Below are 19,347 nucleotides of genomic sequence, written 5' to 3' on the forward strand. Positions count from 1 at the left end.
ACTTGTTAATTTGAATGGTTCCATTTCTACGGGAAACGCAGTACCTCGCAATCACTTTGGCGTTATTAGCATACACAAGTGTAATTATACCATGCTGGGAAATCGATTCAGGAATAGCTGCAGCGGGCAATTTTTGTTGAAATGTAGAATAGAAACCAATTGTAACATATCATTGAAGATATATATAGTTTATGAGCATCAACATAAAAATAAGACTTTGTACCATCGTTTTATGCACTCAATTGGTCGTGTTCAATGTGTGCACCATAGGTATAATTAATCCCATCTAAAATCTAGTGTTCATACGCTGTGCTATCTCTGTCAGATTATCAACAAATTTTATGACATGCTTCAAGTCTTTCTAGTGAAATTTGGTACGCTTAGTAACATATAGATCTTTAACTATGTATCCAACATTTCCTGCTTAAAAGATGGAAACATATTATTTATTTAGAACATGGCAGAAGAATATATAGTGCGCATAAATTGGTAAATAGAATTTGTTACTGCCTAGGAACGGAGTTAGAAAATGAAATCACAATTGGTTGCTTAAATAGTGATCAATTAGTTAGAACAAATACCCTGATTTTTCTAAGTAATATGCCAGCATGGAGAAAGTTGAAAGGACACTAACCTCGATCAGATTTTGATTGGTTGATGACGTTGGGGAAGTAAACATCCATGTTAATTAGACCAGGCTATGGTGCACGCACTAGAATTTTATTGCCGGCTTTTAGTTCATAGAACTTAGACATTTTTCTCCAAAGGTCCGCACCAAAGTAGGAGTGACCATCTTTATCAAGTTTCACGCTAACTGTCATTGTAAATCCATGAGGCGTTGTCAATATGACATCCATGGAGTCATCAACAAAGTAAAGCCCAAGATTTCTGTCTACTCTTGTTCTTGCAAAGCAAGGGATGTACTGCTTGAAATGAAAATTAAGATCGTAAATTAGGTATTGAAATAACAGAGCAAGATGCAAATATGGGAGTAACTGATATAACAAAACAATATATAGCTGAAAGCAAAGTACGAAATATAAAATTAAAAATAGATAATGTAACAAACATTTGATGCAAATATGAGAGTAACTGAATGAACAATACATCATAAATTTGCCTAATATAGGAAAAAAAATTGGCTTCGACATCTAGTCTGCATGTGCCACCGTACCTTTTATCCAAATGTAGCAATAGACGGTATATGTTCACAAATTTAGGCCATGCCAACCGTGGTAAGATGAGATTGAACATATTGAGCGCTCCCTGAGGTCATCCAGAATGGTAAGATAGACCTTTGTTTCTAACTGGCCGTGACAACACTTGCCCGATTTGTGCTTGCACTATGGACACATAAATGAAAGCCCTCGAATCAGCTAAAAGAAAAATGAATCCACGACAATTTTCGTTAGTTGATTAACAGCGGTGGACGGACTGTGATAAGAGATGAGTGAACATTTCACTAAATTGATTACCTTCTCCATGAGAAAAATCCCCAGCCCAATCCCTCAGAAAACCCCGATTGACTAGAGTCTAGAATGTCGGTGCAGATAGGCGGCAGCAAGCGGTAGGGTTGAAATCCCGTGCCATTTGGAGCACGACCTCCGCCCACCGATGATAGCTGTTGAGCTTAGGGTGGCCACCGCGATAGAAGTTGATGAGGTGCAGAGTTGCGGAGGAGTCCGCGGCGAGTGGGTGGGGATGAAGTGGGCGAGGGTTTTCTTTTTTCCTATTGCATGTGTGGGTGAACACACATGGTTCACAGAGGCGACGAAGATTAATCGTGTGCGATAGTAAATCACCGAGATCGAAGGGGAATCCAAATTTCCTTTGTCCTTTGTCCATGTGTTTTTTCTATAATGAACATAAACCCTACAAATCACCATGTTCAAATTTGGCACTTTTCTGGGTTCATTTACCATATTTAGGGGATTATGTGCATTTTCTAGGCATTAATGCACATAATTCAAATTCAAACAATCGGTGCATGAAAAGGTGCACGAGAACGGTCTGGAAAACCATGCTCGTGCTATTTATTAAATTCTCATGCCTTTTACAAGGAATGGGTAGATATTTCACGGAAATGTGTGGCAATAGTCAACCACAAACGTGTCGTTTATTGGTTTTTTCAACTATAGAAAAATGAAATACATGCTTGAAAAACATGACGGTTGGCATGGTGCCATGGTATGGCCTCACCGTTCCCTGGTAAAAATTTGAGAAGGTTTGGCTTATGTCGTCGTGCACGGCCTTCATAAGCCGAACCATCACCGAGGAAGGTTCATGGTTTCGAGGGGGAAATCACCAACATTAAAGGGGCCAGGAATCCAAATTTCCTTCCTAGTTTGTCATTCGGTTTTTTCTATGACCAACATACCCCCTCCAATGCAACGTGTTCATATTTAGCATTTATCCGGGCTCATTTACCATATTTAGGGGATTGTATCCATTTTCTAGGCATTAATGCACATAATTCAAATTCGAACAATCGGTGCATGAAAAGGTGCACAAGAACAGTCTAGAAAACCATGCTCATGGTATTTAGTAAATTCTCATGCCTTTTACAAGGAATGGGCAGAGATTTCAAGGGAATGTGTGGCAATAGTCAACCACAAACGCGTCATTTACTAGGTTATCAACTATAGAAAAATGAAATACATGCTTGAAAAACATGACGAATGGCATGGTGCCATGGTATGGCCTTACCGTGCCCTGGTAAAAAACTGAGAAGGTTTGGTTTATGTCATCATGCACGCCCTTCATAAATTGATCTATCACCGAGGAAGTTTCATGGTTTCGAGGAGGAAATCGCCAAGATTGAAGGGGAATCCAAATTTTCGTCCTAGTTTGCCATTCCGATTTTTCCAGCGATCAACATACCCCCTCCAATGCAACGTGTTCAAATTTGGCATTTTTCTGGCCTCATTTACCATATTTAGGGTATTATGTGCATTTTCTAGGCATTAATGCACATAATTCAAATTCGAACAATTGGTGCATGAAAAGGTACACAAGAACGGTCTGGAAAACCATGCTTGTGCTATTTAGTAAATTCTCATGCCTTTTACAAGGAATGGGCAGAGATTTCAAGGAAATGTGTGGCAATAGTCAACCACAAATGCGTCGTTTATTGGTTTTTCAACTATAGAAAAATGAAATACATGCTTGGAAAACATGACGCCTGGCGTGCTGCCATGGTATGGCTTCACCGTGCCCTGGTAAAAATTTGAGAATATTTGCCTTATGTCGTCATCGCCTTTCATAAATTAAACCATTACCGAGGAAGTTTCATGGTTTCGAGGAGGAAATCACCAAGATTGAAGGGGAATCCAAATTTCCTTCACCCTTTGTCCATGAGTTTTTTTCTACGATGAACATACGCCCTGCAAATTAGTGTGTTAAAATTTGGCACCTTTCCGGGTTCATTTACCATATTTAGAGGATTACATGCATTTTCTAGGCATTAATGCACATAATTCAAGTTCAAACAATCGGTGCATGAAAGGGTGCACAAGAACGTTCTGGAAAACGATGCTCGTACTATTTAGTAAATTCTCATACCTTTTACAAGGAATGGGTAGATATTTCGATGAAATGTGTGGCAATAGTCAACCACAAACATTTATTTATTGGTTTTTCAACTATAGAAAAATGGAATAAATGCTTGAAAAACATGATGCCTGGCATGGTGCCATGGTATGGCCTCACCATGCCCTGGTAAAAATTTGAGATGGTTTGGCTTATGTCGTCATACATGCCCTTCATAAATCAAACCATCACCGAGGAAGTTCCATGCTTTCGAGAGGGAAATCACCAAGATTGAAGGGGAATCCAAATTTTATTTGTTCTTTGCCCTTGAGTTTTTTTCTACAATGAACATAAACACTGCAAATCACCGTGTTCAAATCTGGCACTTTTCTGGGTTCATTTACCATATTTAGGGGATTATGTGCATTTTTAGGCATTTAATGCATATAAATTTAATCCAGTTACAACTGCACGGGTGTGATGTGAGGGACATGGATTGTCGTTCGATCGCAGCGCATCCTACAGTGCACACGTGCGATCCGCGTGATTGGGGTTCCGGCCAATCATAAGGCAACACACAATAGGCTCAGTGCACACTATTTCTGGAGGCGACGAGGATGAACCGTGAACAATAATGAATGAGCAAGATTGCAAGGGAAGCAAAATTTCCTTCGTTGTTTGTCGTTGATCTCTTAAAAACTACCACACCGTACGGATGTCCAACCACTCCACCCCAGAGCTCTCTCCAAACGATGTGCATGGCACCGCGGTGCACAGTAACTAGTAAGGAAGCGATATGGCATCCCGCTGTCGGTGTCCTAGACTAGGAGGTACTCACCATGTCGTCTCCCGGTCAGCTAGATTGGGCTGAGAACACCCATGGCTATATACTCATGGGCTAGTTCGGACAGCTGCCGCATACAAGGAAGATTCCACAAGACTTGGTGATCAAGACAAGGACTCCTCCCCACCAGCGTATTCGGCTAGGACTCTTGCTATCCTAGGCCTCTGGTGTATTATATAAAATGAGGCCAGGCTAGTCGATAGATCATATACACAATCATAATCATAGGCAAGCTTCTAGGGTTTAGCCTCTAAGATCTCGTGGTAGATCAACTCTTGTAATACTCATATCATCAAGATCAATCAAGCAGGAAGTAGGATATTACCTCCATCGAGAGGGCCCGAACCTGGGTAAACATTGTGTCCCCCGCCTCCTGTTACCATTAGCCTTAGATGCACAGTTCGGGACACCCTACCCGAGATCCACCGGTTTTGACTCCGACATTGGTGCTTTCATTGAGAGTTCCGATGTGTGATCGGCAAAAAAAATCAATGGCTCGACTGCAGATCAATTGCGACGTCAACTTCTTCGTCACCGGCTCGACTGGTCACCTTGGCTAGACCAAGGACTGCATCCTACCTCCGATCGTCATGTTCGGATGAGGGCCTTCATCAACATCAACTCCGATCTCTATCAAGATCATGGAGGAATCACCCATGGAGCTCGGGGGCTCAACGTCAACATTGCCCTCGGGCGACCATGCTGTTTTTCTGGATAGCGAACTTCTATCCGCCACCATTGCCTCCTCAAGTGTCGTTTTAACGATTGCTTCGGTAGAATTGTGCGGAATTGAGTCTACAAAAACCCTAGAAAATTTCGTCGAGTTCCGATGGAAGAATCTCTGGCAATCCACGATATACCAGAGCCCTGTCAAATCTGGACAAGAATCTGGACGAGTTTAGGGCGTGGTCTCCACAGCCCAGCTCAGAGGTCCTTTGGAAGATCCAACTGTTCATCTGCTGCGGAATTCCCATATCTACCACCCCTCAAAATTTCAGCTCGATCCGACCGTCCAAACTCCAGGAACCTTCCGATTAGTGCATCACTTTTCGGATCTGTTTTCTGCGCGAGAACGAATCCGACCCGAATTCATCTTTTTTATGAACGGGATTTCGGACATCCTTTTTGAAGGAAGTTTTTTATGGGGTATTGTGTTTTGTTCCCAAACACATCCCACCAATTTTAACATCTTTTCCAATATGATCTTCACCATCGCGCTGATGTCAAACCGGCCCGACAACGTTGCTCCACTGCTGCTGACCTGCGCTAAACGCGTCGCCGCTTTGTTGAGCCGAGCTCGACTTCTTCGGATCATCATCTCAGCAAGCCGAACAAGAGTTCGGCATCGCGAAGGATAAATCGCCACCAACATTGCCGCCCCATGGATTACACGGAGCGGGCACACCAGCATCACCGCACGGTCACTTCATCAAGCCAGCATTGACCACGTCACAAGTTACGACCTGCATCGACATGGCCGAACCATTGCTTCATCGAGCCGATGTCTATCATGCCGCACTGCTTCAACACCTCGGCTGACATGCAGCTGCAACGTCTCCTTAACGACCTGCTCTGTCACCTCGGCTAGACCAGGGGCTTCGCCATCCCTTCTTCAACCTACTTCGGAGACTTCGGCGGCGTCAGCCGACCAGCTTCGTCACGTTAGCTGGACTGGAAGCTTTGCCTCGACGAGCCAAGCTTTACCAGCATCGCCATGCCGTCGCTTCACTACCCATCAGGCAATGGGGGTGCGGATCGATTCCCAATTTTGGGAGTCACTTTTCTTCGGACTGCTACAACAAATAAACCAAGTGCTATTAATCCTAGCAATTTTAGCTCGTTGATTTTATTTTTCCTAAGGAATTGTTACTCTGGTTTGCTCCACCGCCTGTACACAGGTCTATCAAATGGAGGCTACATTAACGACGGTCGCGTGGTGGTTTGGTCAGTTTCCGCACATAGTTCGGCGAACGCCGCATCCGGAACCCGGACCACCCTGCAAATTCAGGCTTTGTCACGCCTTCATTGCGTCACGCCGACACCCTACATCGACATTGGCTTCAACGCCAGGCCACATCTCTTTAAATAAATTATTTTTGTGTAAAGCAATTATGCAAGGATTATATATATATTATTATTATTTTTTCTGGACCGCACTATTTTATGTGTGCAGGTAATCGATTTGGATTGCGTTACACGGTCACTACTCCGGAGTGCCGAACTCCTTGCTCGGACACCTCAGGCTTGGGGGCTGGGACCTCGGGCATGCCGAGGACTGCGAACCTTGTCGGGTCTGTCACATATCAATGGGCGTCTTTGTCCCACCACAAGCCCGAATCGCGTCATCAATACCGAGCACATTAACCAGCTAAGTTGCTTTCATGCTCAAAGTCTTTCAGTTTTGAATTTTGTTCGGTTCGACCAAGCATTATACTTTTTTGGAAAAAAGTTGTTTGTGACAAAATTCCTTGTCAAAACTTTGTTTGTGACACACAAATTCAAATAGCCCGTTTACTTGGGGGCTTCCTTTATGAAGCCTTTCCTCTTGCATATGATTCTACTTGTACGGCTTCATTCCTTGTTCGTGTATTATGCCACAATATGCACCATATTGACCTAAGTGTTCTGCAAGCTGGGTTGCCTGGCTCCTGTGCTTACCCCTACGTTCCCGATTGTTCGGCTAGGGAGTAAAGGGAGCACCTCTGCGATTGTCACCACCGGGTCATCCGAGCTCGGACCTCAGACTGGGTGAAGCCGAAAGCTAGCGCTCTTATTTTGTTCAATCATGGTCGGCACACGACGGAACTCATGAGTACAAAATATCTATTGCACAAGTCTCGTAGTAACAATGAGCAACCGAAGAAAGGTATCGATGGGTACTATTTTCTTCGAAGATGCTTATTATACTTTGTTAGTAATATAGCATAAGTTCCCTGAGCGCGCTTTGTCTGTTACAGCCTTATGGCCTGATTGCCTGGTTATCGGAAACACCATCGATATTCTCGAAAGGTGGAGTACATAAAACTTTTCGGCCCTTGAACAAAGAGGGAGAAGCCGACGGTCGGTTAAGACGCGTATAAAGTTCGGGTGAACACAGATATGATATAAGTACTTCGGTACATACAATCATTATACATAAAATTCTTTTACCCAAGTCACTTGGGGGCTCTTAAAATTTATATATGAGCTGTAAATGTGTTTTCTTCTTCGTCATTGTTAAATCATGACAGAAGCACAATTTTTTTCCAATTTTCGGATTCGCACCGAACACTTGATCTTGTTCAGACGTCAAGTTTTCACTGACGTTTTTTGGTTTTCCATGTTTATGGCACTTTTAAACTATTTGTGTGTTTCCAGCATAAGTCTTGCAGTGCAACGCCGGACATCTTTAGAGATTCGGGAAAAACATTCTCGGATATTTCTATATATGCATCGGTATCGAATTGTGTCTTCGGTCAATAGTTGGGTTACCCGACTCCTGTGCTTGCCTCCTACGTTCCGCTTTTTTCGGCTAGGTGTGCAAAGGGAGAACCACTGCGGTCGTGCTTCCAGCTTGCATGGTTAAGCACCTCAGCGGAGAAAGCTGAAAACTGACTGTCACAATAAGCGTAAACTGGCCAGCGATCGATGACTATGTTAAATGACGGGCCGTTCATAACATTGGCCAAAGTGTTTACGGTTTGACCTCAACTGTCACCTAACACTAACCGGGGGCTCGTAGCTAGCTTACCAAGTTTAAAACTCCTATGACTAAGTGAAAGTTATAAAGCCCGGATATCTGATTGCCTTGTTCCCGCTAACACAACCGCCTTTGGGCACCGAGACGTCGGCTAAGGGTTGTCTTGTTATTACGGAAACACCCTGCATAGTATCTACAAAGGGGTAGGAGCGGATGATGGGCCACTTTCAACTGATAAACGATCGCAATGGAGTCAAAATAAGTATATATCACCAACATTTGTATTCATTATACAAGTGTTGCCTTTCGTAATTATCGTTATATAAAGCCATAAATATGCATCAATTTGACTTAAGATTTTGGCCAAGTTGGGTTGCCTGGCTCCTGTGCTTACCCATACGTTCCCGATTGTTTGGTTAGGCGGTAAAGGGAGCACCTCTGTGATTGTTACTACCGGGTCATCCGAGTTAGTACCTCAGACTGGGTGAAGCCAAAAGCTAGCAATCTTAAAGGATCACATTGGTCGGCAACGACGGAAGTAAAATTTTTGGTTCATTAATACCATAGAGTTCGGGAACTTTCCCCGAACTAAATCCTCAATATTTTCCTCCCACATTGATCGAAGCCGAGGTTTCATGATCATGCTTAGCATGACAACCCAAAGAAAGGAACCGATAGTGGGACTATTTTCTCTCTGCGTACCTTTGTTTATAAAACCATATGGCCGGATTGCCTTGTTTGCCGTAAATCTTTGCCCTCATAAAGGCTTTATAAAGTAGGACAAACACTCCTCGACTGCTGGCCAAGGAGGTGGAAGCCGATGGTTGGTCAACAAAGTTTTTTTTACAATGCGGATCCGAGCATTAATGATGTAAAGTACTTGGATACATAGAATCATTACACATAATTTGTGATTTTACTACGGATATCGATCCTTAATTCAGCCACCCGTGCCCACATTAAGGCTCGGGAGCTACTGGGGTTCGTGCTTATCATTTACAAATATTAAAGGGGTACATCAATCCCCTGATCTGGTGTTGCCACCCGACCAGTGGCTCGGGGGCTACTGCATTGACAATCCAATGCAGAAAATTTAAAGTGCAATATAGTTTTCAAGGAGATTATTATCCTCAGGTTGGTCGGCCGCACCCAACCTGAGTCTCGAGGACTTTGCACACCGTGTTTTTATTCCTAAGTATGCTGCCGAGCTAGGAATTGATCCTCAGGCTGATTTTACGAATCAACCTGAGTCTCAGGGCCACTAGGGTCAGCGGTTTGATTTTTTCCTTCAGGTGCATCCTGGATATTAGGCAAACATGCACCTTGAGGGCTACTGGCTATACATCTCGGCCAAGATTACATTGCACAATTCAGAATTAAATTCATAAAAATCAGCCCATGGCCAAGGTGGTGCACCACCTCGGAAGTATTCCGGCATAAAGCTCGGGCGCCAGTGGCTGGCTCCATAGCGGGCATTTCCGACATTAAGCTCGGCTAAACTCCTTCAAACTTTTTTGAGCAAGGGTGATCTATGACACCTCGGATATAGTTCGCGTTGAAGCTCGGATACATTCCGGCGTTGGAGCCCGGATGCAGTTTGGCGTAGGAGCTCGGTTGTAACAATACTCTTATACAATCCGGCGTTGGAGCTTAGATACATTCCGGCGTTGGAGCTCGGAAGCAGTCCGGCATTGGAGCTCGGCTGTGAAAGAGAAATCGAATGCAGTCCGGCGTTGGATCTCGGACGCAAGAGGACACTGCCGCCCGGGAACAACTTCAAACCCGAGGTGTGGCATAAAAATAACAAGGCATTGATAAAGGCCGAAAACTTAAAGGGGCTCCTCGGATGCCCAAGGTATAAACTCTTCGGATGCACGTTGGTGATCCTCAAGATCGAAGATGAGAAGTTTGTTGAACCAGTTTTCAAGACCGGCGACCGAAGATGAAGAACAGTTCGGAAGAATCGAGGAGCGTCCCCAACTTGAAGACCGGTTCAGGGGGCTACTATCAGTGTCTTGGACTAGGGGGTACTCACCATGTCGTCTCCCGATCAGTTAGATTGGGCCGAGGACCTCCATGGCCGTATACTCATGGGCCAGTTCAGACAGCTGCCGCATACGAGGAAGATTCCACAAGACTTGGTGACCAAGACAAGGACTCCTCCCCACCGGCGTATTCGGCTAGGACTCTTGTTATCCAAGGCCTCTGGTGCATTATTTAAACCAAGGCAAGGCTAGTCGATAGATCATATACACAATCATAATCATAGGCTAGCTTCTAGGGTTTAGCCTCTACGATCTCGTGGTAGATCAACTCTTGTAATACTCATATCATCAAGATCAATCAAGCAGGAAGTAGGGTATTACCTCCATCGAGAGGGCCCGAACCTGGGTAAACATTGTGTCCCCCGCCTCCTGTTACCATTAGCCTTAGATGCACAGTTCGGGACCCCCTACCCGAGATCCGCCAGTTTTGACACCGACACCCGCCGTGCCGCGTTCCTCGTCGACCGCACACATGGTAAGGAAGCGATGGCATCCTGCCGTGCCGAGTTCATCACCGCCACCGGTCACACAAGTACGTGGGTGGAATTTGATGCTACCATGGACAAATGGGCGGTGGATCTAGAGGTGTCCAAAGCCTCACAGAAGGAGTGGAAAAGGCATAAAGCAGTCAAGAAAAGAGAGTCCCGCTGCCGCAAGAAAGAAGAGGACGCATGGCGTGCTGAGGAGAGTTTGGCGGAGATCGAAGCACAATGGGTTGCCGCCTACAAGGCTGGGAAGGAGAATGACGGCGTTTGGCCAGCATACCCCGATGCCAGCATGTGAGAAGTAGTTAGTGCGTGTGTCGCTCGTAAGTTTGTATAACTAATTACGAGTATCTACCGGTACTACATACGTAATAATTTTAGAGATACCAGCAGTACTTTAAGTTGGTACTATCTATTATTAACATACAATGTTGATAAGTGCATCCTTTGAGGGCTTTGAGCGTTGATTAGCATATGTTCACTAAAGTTTTGTAGCCGCACCCCGGCCCTAAATACTCACGAAACGTCCGTCCACAGCCACAGGAGACTAGACCTGGCCGCAGCTGGTTTTTAGTCCCACCTCGCGCTCGATTTGGCCGCACACCTCCTTAAATTGCTGCACCGATGGATGACACCAAGCTTCTCTCTTGTTGCATAGGATCAAATCTGGCTATGCGAGCGAGGCAGGTTAATACTTGATTGCATTTCATAAACCAATGATTGTTCATCTGGTGTCACCTTGCCTCGTTCATGTACATTGAATAATCCTGACACAATGAAAGAGATTTCTAAAATTAGGTGCGGTTGGAGATGTTGATGGATATAAGATTATTAGAAGATCACAAAACACACGGTTTCTATGGTGTACCTGTGTGATTTTTTGCGTTAATGATAAGTCAGTTACCTGTGCGATGTTTCCTAATAAATCAAGTGTCCCATTGACCGAAAAAATCAACTACATGTGTACATTTTTTTGGAGATGGGATCTGCCAATTTTCTCTTTTCTTGCACACGAGTATTTTACGCGCTTTGTCTGCACTGGGTGTTTCCCCCGCACAAGTTTCAAGTTTCGCAGTGAAATTTTCATTAGGCGCGCGATTTCAGAACTTATTCCTCCCACCACATCCCCACCCATAAAATTTCCTCAGTATCTCGCCCCTCCCTCCAATCGGCAACTCAAACCGCCGTCGCTGCAACCATGGCTTCAACCACATCTACGTTCTGCCCGAGCATCATCGATCTAGTCTGGTAACCCACCGATCTCTATCACGGCCCTAGCCTGATTGCTTAAATGGCGCCTGCGAAACATCCTCATGCCTTCAAATCCCCACTGCCCCTACCTCTAGAGCATCACCATGCAAGGCCAACTACATATCGCATGGAGGTCGAGGAGATAATGGCAGTCGATGGCGTGATGGCTGATGTGCGTGTTGACCCGGAGGAACACCTCGCGTCCGCTGCTGCCGACTTGGTGCAGGCTCTGGCCCAGATGAAGTGCCCCGGCGACTTCCCCCTAGGACTTACCAGGTATCATCTGACCAACTGTCTTACCAATACCACTTGCAATGGCTATGTTTTGTATAGTTGATGTATTAAACATGTTCGTGCCTTGTTTATTTTAGTACTGCACACTGTGTGATGTTCAATTATTAACTGTCCAGCTCACACTGGTACATCAAGGTGTTATACAAACGGTTTTTAAACCCTTTTTGCGATGACGTTTTGAACCATCGCCAAGTAAGTGACTGTGATAGGGGGGTCCTTCCCACACGACCCAGAAACCGTCGGGGATAGGGAGCCTTGATGCATATAGTTGTCCCTATAAAACAGTTTCTGATATCTCGAATATCCAAAACTCTCCATCCTTGCTACACGTTTGTGCTCGCATTACCATCGCAGTTGGTATTCTGTGGTGCTATGTTTACGATGCACGACCCATCACAAACAGTTCATGATTATAAAACATGTAAGATAAGCAAACAATCACACACATTTACTTTTCCACAATTGTATGTAATTCGACGTAAGAGCGCATACAGTTGTCCCTATAAAACTATATGCGAAGCTTGAATACATCCCACACGATTCATTCGTTGTACCCGCGTCGGATGAAGACCTATCGCACGCGTTCTTCTATGACCAAATGTCTGTGATGCACACAACATAATAAATAGTCCATAATTGCCAAGCATGTGTGATAAGGTGACTTTTGCAAACATTTAATAAGAAGGAATTTTGTGCGATGTTGTTGTTAATTGTACACTTTTTTTCTTGGTTGATCGTGTGTGAAGCAGAGAGTGATCGCACACGTAGTGGATCCGAGAAGCGTGTCCGATCTCCATGTGTATCGCAGACGTTTCTCTTTCGCAAATCGTGTCTAGTGTAATCCCTAATTTAATACCTGCATTTAAAAATCACAGATTTTGAATTTGAAAGTAGGCAATCACTTATTTCATATCGAACCATGTTTATTACAAATATAGGTTCAACCATGAATGCATAATTCGATGCACAGGTACATATACTGAAGAACTACAGAAGCACCAAGTAAAGAATGATGAACCATAGTTGTACTAAAGACTGTAAAGAGAGAGGCGAAAGACATTCTGGTTGCTGGAGAAGGTGAAGCGGAATGCCCATATTGTGCCCTCTTCCATGCGTAATGCGCACACGACTCTAGGCCAACCCCTTGTGATGGCTGCCCCTCCATCCTTCACTGTCTTCATTAGGACTTCTCAATGGTCATTGTAGTCTGGATGAAATACTTTAACCTTCATTGTGTGTCCACCAATCGTGTACTTTGAGAGGTATTCTTGAGTAAATTGCTTCGGGAACCACTGCGAACTAAAAGGATTCAAACATTGTTGTTTAACAACTCATTGTGGGTAGTAAAAAGAGAAGGATGCGGAGTTTGTAGTTACCATCCTACAGCTCAGTGTTGTATTCGATAGAGCGTAAACAAATAATTTGCTTGCTACCATTTGTATATTTTTGCTAATAATCCTTATCAGCTTCCTCACTTGATGTTTGTTCATGAATATCTCATTGCCCCATACGCAAAAAGGGTTGATGCGTGGATCCTTGCCAAGGGCATATGTACCTACAAGCCACAAGTCAATATTATAAGCTAACAAGTGTCCAAGCCTGGATCTATATGCACTACATTACGAAACGATGGGGGAGTACAAGCCAAGGGACGAAACTAACCTCGGCGGAAAATGGTGGCCACTCCCGTTGTTGTCCTGCATAAGTAATGCAAAGGCATGATAAGTACAACAACCTCAACATCAAACAAATACAGCAAAGGTAAACAACATCATCTCCAAATGATAGCTTGAATGTGTTGGTTTCAGCATGCTTTTCAAGCAGATATAAAATGGAAGGGAATGTTACCTACAACAGGCTTAACAACCATCAGATATTGCAATTCAAACTAGTATTGTTGAAAATGAATAGAAAGTAGGTCATGCTTAAACATCACACTGGATAAATGTGTAAAACTGGAATAAAGGGCATGTGTTAACTACACCAGGCACAACTTGAACCAAATATAGCCGTTCCAACTGGTATTGATGCAATCGAGCGGCACAGTTCCGACTTGCACATAATGAACAACACATTGTGAATGACTGAAATAAACAAGGCATAAATGATTAGTATAACAACCAAATATAGCCATTGAAAACTGGACAGAGTCTGACTGCAACCAACCTAACAAGCAAATACAGATAAATAGGGCATATGCTTGAAAACTGGACAAATGCTCACTGCAACAAACCTAACAAGCAAATACAGAAAACAGGGCATCTGCTTGAAAGCTAGACAAATGCTCACTGCAACCAACTTAACAACCAAATACAGATAAACAAGGCATCTACTTGATAACTGGACAAATGCTCACTACAACCAACCTAACAACCAAATACAGATAAACAAGGCATATGCTCGATCACTGGACAAATGCTCACTACAACCAAGCAAACAACCAACTACAGATAGACAAGGAGCCTATTCACTATAAACAACCAAATATAGCCATTCATGAAACTGAAGTGGACAATTCATACTTAAACATCGCATAGCCCTATTGAGCATTACATTTTTGCATAACTAGAATAATTAAACACAGCATAGTTAAAACACCACATGGAAAAAGCTACTACAACAAAGGGTACGGGTCACAAGCTAGAAAAGGTAAGATTTGCTGATAGGATGTAGTCTCACATGTCATGGACGGGATCCTTCTAGTTGGAAGAGCACAGACCCATGGTGCACTCTCTGATGTCACAGATGGGATGTTTCACCTTGGAAGAACCTTTGTGGGTGCCCTCCTCGTGGTCGTGGTCGATGAGATCTGACTTGACAATTAAGGATCCCAAGCTGTCGCCGTAGAACATGTCCTTCAAAAATGACAAAATGGGCTCGATGGCTGATATGTCCATTTTGCATCATGTTTACCTACTGTTATTTATGTTGTTTTATTGCATAATAATGCTTTTTGGATTAATTCTAATGCCTTTTCTCTCATAATATGCAAGGTACACACGAAGGGGGAGAATTCCGGCAGCTGGAAATCTGGACCTGAAAAAGCTACGCCAGGCTACCTATTCTGCACAACTCCAAATGAGTTGAAACTTTACGAGGATTTTTTATGGAATAAATGAGAATTATTGGAGAAAATAAGTACCAAAGGGGGCCCACCAGGTGGGCACAACCCACCTGGGCGCATTAGGGAGCCCAGGTGCGCCCTGGTGGGTTGTGCTCCCCTCGGCCCACCTCCAGTGCCCTCTTCTGGTACATAAGTCATTTTGACCTAGAAAATATAAAGCGAGGACTTCCGGGATGAAGCACCACCGTCTCGAGGCGGAACCTGGGCAGGAACACTTTTGCCCTCCGATGGAGCGATTCCGTCGGGGGAACTTTCCTCCCAGAGGGGCAAATCATGGTCATCATCATGACGAACAACTGTCCCATCTTGGGGAGGTCAATGTCCATCAACATCTTCAATAGCACCATCTCCTCTCAAACCCTAGTTCATCTCTTATGTTCAATCTTCGTACCGGAACTATAGATTGGTGCGTGTGGGTGACTAGTAGTATTGATTACATCTTGTAGTTGATTACTATATGGTTTATTTTGTGGAAGATTATATGTTCAGATCCATTATGCTATTTAAAACCCTCTGATCTTGAGCATGCTTATCATTTGTGAGTAGTTACTTTTGTTCTTTAGTCCACGGGAGAAATCATGTTGCAAGTAATCATGTGAACTTGATATGTGTTCGATATTTTGATGATATGTATGTTGTGATTCCCTCAGTGGTGTCATGTGAACGTCTACTACATGAAACTTCACCATATTTGGGCCTAAGGGAATGCATTGTGGAGTACTTATTAGATGATGGGTTGCAAGAGTGACAGAAGCTTAAACCCTAGTTTATGCGCTATTCCATAAGGGACCGATTGGATCCAAAAGTTTAATGCTATGGTTAGAATTTATTCTTAATACTTTTATCATAGTTGCGGATGCTTGCGAGGGGGTTAATCATAAGTAGGAGGTTTGTTCAAATAAGAACAACACCTAAGCACCGGTCCACCCACATACCAAATTATGAAAGTAGCAAACATGAATCGAACCAACATGATGAAAGTGGCTAGATGAAATTCCCATGTACCCTCAAGAACACTTTCCTTATCATAAGAGACCATTTGTGCATGTCCTTTGCCTCAAAAGGATTGGGCTACCTTGCTGCACTTTTGTTACTATTAGCGTTACTTGCTCGTTACAAATTACCTTGCTATCAAACTACTTTGTTACTTACAATTTCAGTACTTGCAGACAATACCTTGCTGAAAACCACTTATCATTTCCTTCTGCTCCTTGTTGGGTTCGACACTCTTACTTATCGAAAAGGCTACAATTGATCCCATATACTTGTGGGTCATTAATGGCGTACAAGGATCGTAGATCCTTGACCGCATGGCGGAGGAGATCGGCGGCAGGGTCATCGAAGAGATCGACGGCAGTTGAACCAAAGGGGTTGGGGATGGACCACTTAACCTATGACATGGCCCGCGTGAAGCCATCGCTGTTGACAAGCTTGATGTCGTAGCCAGCTTTCCTGAGATACAGTAATACGCTAGCCCGCTGACGTGAATCCTTCAACATCGCAATGTAGTCAAACGTCTTTGTTGGCTTCCGCCGCGAGGTGTTGCTCCGGGATAGACAGGTCGGGGGCGAACGGCGGTCACCTCACCAAAATCTTCCAGAGAGGCCATGATAAACCTCTTCTTGGTCGAATGCTTATCGGGCTCCTTGAGATACGCGGTCGGGCTTAGGCTGTGACATTTTGGAGTAGGGCATGTGGATCTGGAAAGGAGGGACACCGCAGGCCTCATCTAAAAACTCAGGGAAGTGGATGACGGTATGGGAATTGTTGGGTAACCTGAACTTTATTATCTAAGCTAGGAGGAATGGGCAGACCGACAAGGGTTGGCGGCGGTGGCGAGCTAGGGTTCGAGGGGGAGGGGCGGACTGGGGGGACTATTGAGGGGGTGGGTGGGGTGGTGTTTCAGGATACGCCGCGGCTATTGAAAATTTTAGTAATGGTGGGTAGAGATGGTGGTGGACGAGGGAGGGCGACGGTTCATATGCCTCGGCTACTGCAATTTTACTATAAGGTCTGTGCTGGAGGAGTGGGGGCCATGGTTGAAGTACGGCGGCTACTAAAATTTGGGTAAAGGAATTCATGCGTGTGGGAGTACCCAAGATCGGACATGGTCCAATAAGAATATGCGTGTATGATAATAAGGAAAAGCGGTGGACTGCCAATTTGTGCAAAGCTCAAGGCAGGTAGTTTGTTTTTAGATTTATAGCTGGCTGGTCTATCGCACACGGTTTGTCCTAATTTTCAGACGCAGATGTGGAATTCAATCTAAAAAACTACCCGCATTTAGCTTGCGTAGGTGGTGAGTTTACAGCGCACTAGCATCACACACGGTTAAGCCGGTACCTCCACCTTTGCTCGCACTTGCGCAGTTGTGGGGATTCACAGTGCACTTGCATCGCACACGGTTAAGCCAGTACACCCGTGTCCTTTGAGCGTCATCCGAGTCTTTGCAGCAAAAAATGTTAGAAAGGGTCAGAAGACAGCCACACCAGCATGTGGCCAAAATATATATGAGTGGAACGGGTGGTATGTGATGTTCAAAATTCCAATGGATAACTTTGACTATGCGGGCCCACAGTTGGGTGTGTCATCGAAGATTGATGAGAGGGGCCAGAAGTCATATATGTAGGAATATAGGGTGTGATGTTTAAAGCTTTAAATACACAATGCACAACTTTGGTGGCACCTGCCTCGCAAACCTGAAAGCACCCTTGGATATATCTGTAATGACATATTGTCGTAGCTACCTAGCTAGGGTGTTTGACCCACCTCCCGCTTCGTGTCAGCATGGCGGATGCACGTAATGATACTTTGGTCATACATGCATGTCGCCATGACCTACCATAAGACTGACCAGTGAATCTCTTGGTCAAACGACATCTGTATATATATATATATATATATATATATATATATATAAACCGCTTGGGCCAATAGATTGAACCATCATTAAAAATCGCATGAGAGGGACCACAAAACCAGCACCTCCTGCATGAGGCCCAAAATGATGTACGTTGGAAGGGGTAATGTGTGTTTTCAATATCAAATAATGTACCATTTAGATGTGGCGCCCTGCCTCTCGATACATACAACAACCATGAAATCCAGGTAGTTAAGGACAAGATACGCAGGGTACGGTGTTGGTCAAACCCATAAATTCGAGCGTGTGGGAGGGAATCTTGAAAACACATGAGCTCGAGCTTTGGTTGAACGAGATATGATGGTGACCGGCCCTAACACAAACTAGGAGGAATCCATTCACGGCCAACACATACCCCCCGTTATCGGTCAATGGGATGATATATATAAGGATTGACTATTCGTCATCCTGGTTGAGGAATAGTTATTCTTCACCCACCTCTATTTTAACATCTATGCATCGTAATTTTACATTTCGTAAATTTTGTCTTATTTTAGACATAAAAAGAGAACGTAAGAAAACCTATAATCTCGTAAAAAAATATGTTACGTAACATTACAAATGTAAAAACATAGTGTAAAATGTACATAAAATACAATTTTTGACCTATATTTTTTTGTTATGCCAAATTTTATGCAGTAAATCAATATGAATGTAACTATTTGTATTTCAAATGTCATTTATTTATGAAATGATCGTAAGATTACCTCGGGTGAAGAATAACTTATTCTGCACCCTGAGTGATGAATAGTAACACTATATATATACACACACACCTCGGGGAGCCCACAGATATGTGCAGCGTCTATAACCCGTACAAGGGAGAAATGCTTGATCAGAACACCGCCCCCCTATACCCTGCACGCAGCCTAAAAAATGTATGGTTCTGGTGTGTGATTTGTTCAAATCTCGACAGCACAAGTTCGATGGGGCACCAACTGAACATCATACCCTTGCGGACAGGTTAAAGACATACGATGTCGGGACCGCAACTTCGAGGCGGGTGGGGGGTAGGGGTCGGGTGCCGTCCAACGCATGTGCTGAAACTTGATTTGCTCTAAAATAGCAAATGGAGCAAAGAGTAAACCCTTCTCGGGCGTTGGGTCAAAGGGATAATTTGTGTGGGCCTATAGATGTCGATCATTCATTCATTTTTTAGAACAAAAAAATAACCAAT

This window comes from Triticum aestivum, chromosome 4B (genome assembly GCF_018294505.1).
Source record: "Triticum aestivum cultivar Chinese Spring chromosome 4B, IWGSC CS RefSeq v2.1, whole genome shotgun sequence".
In the NCBI taxonomy this organism is placed as follows: Eukaryota; Viridiplantae; Streptophyta; class Magnoliopsida; order Poales; family Poaceae; genus Triticum; species Triticum aestivum.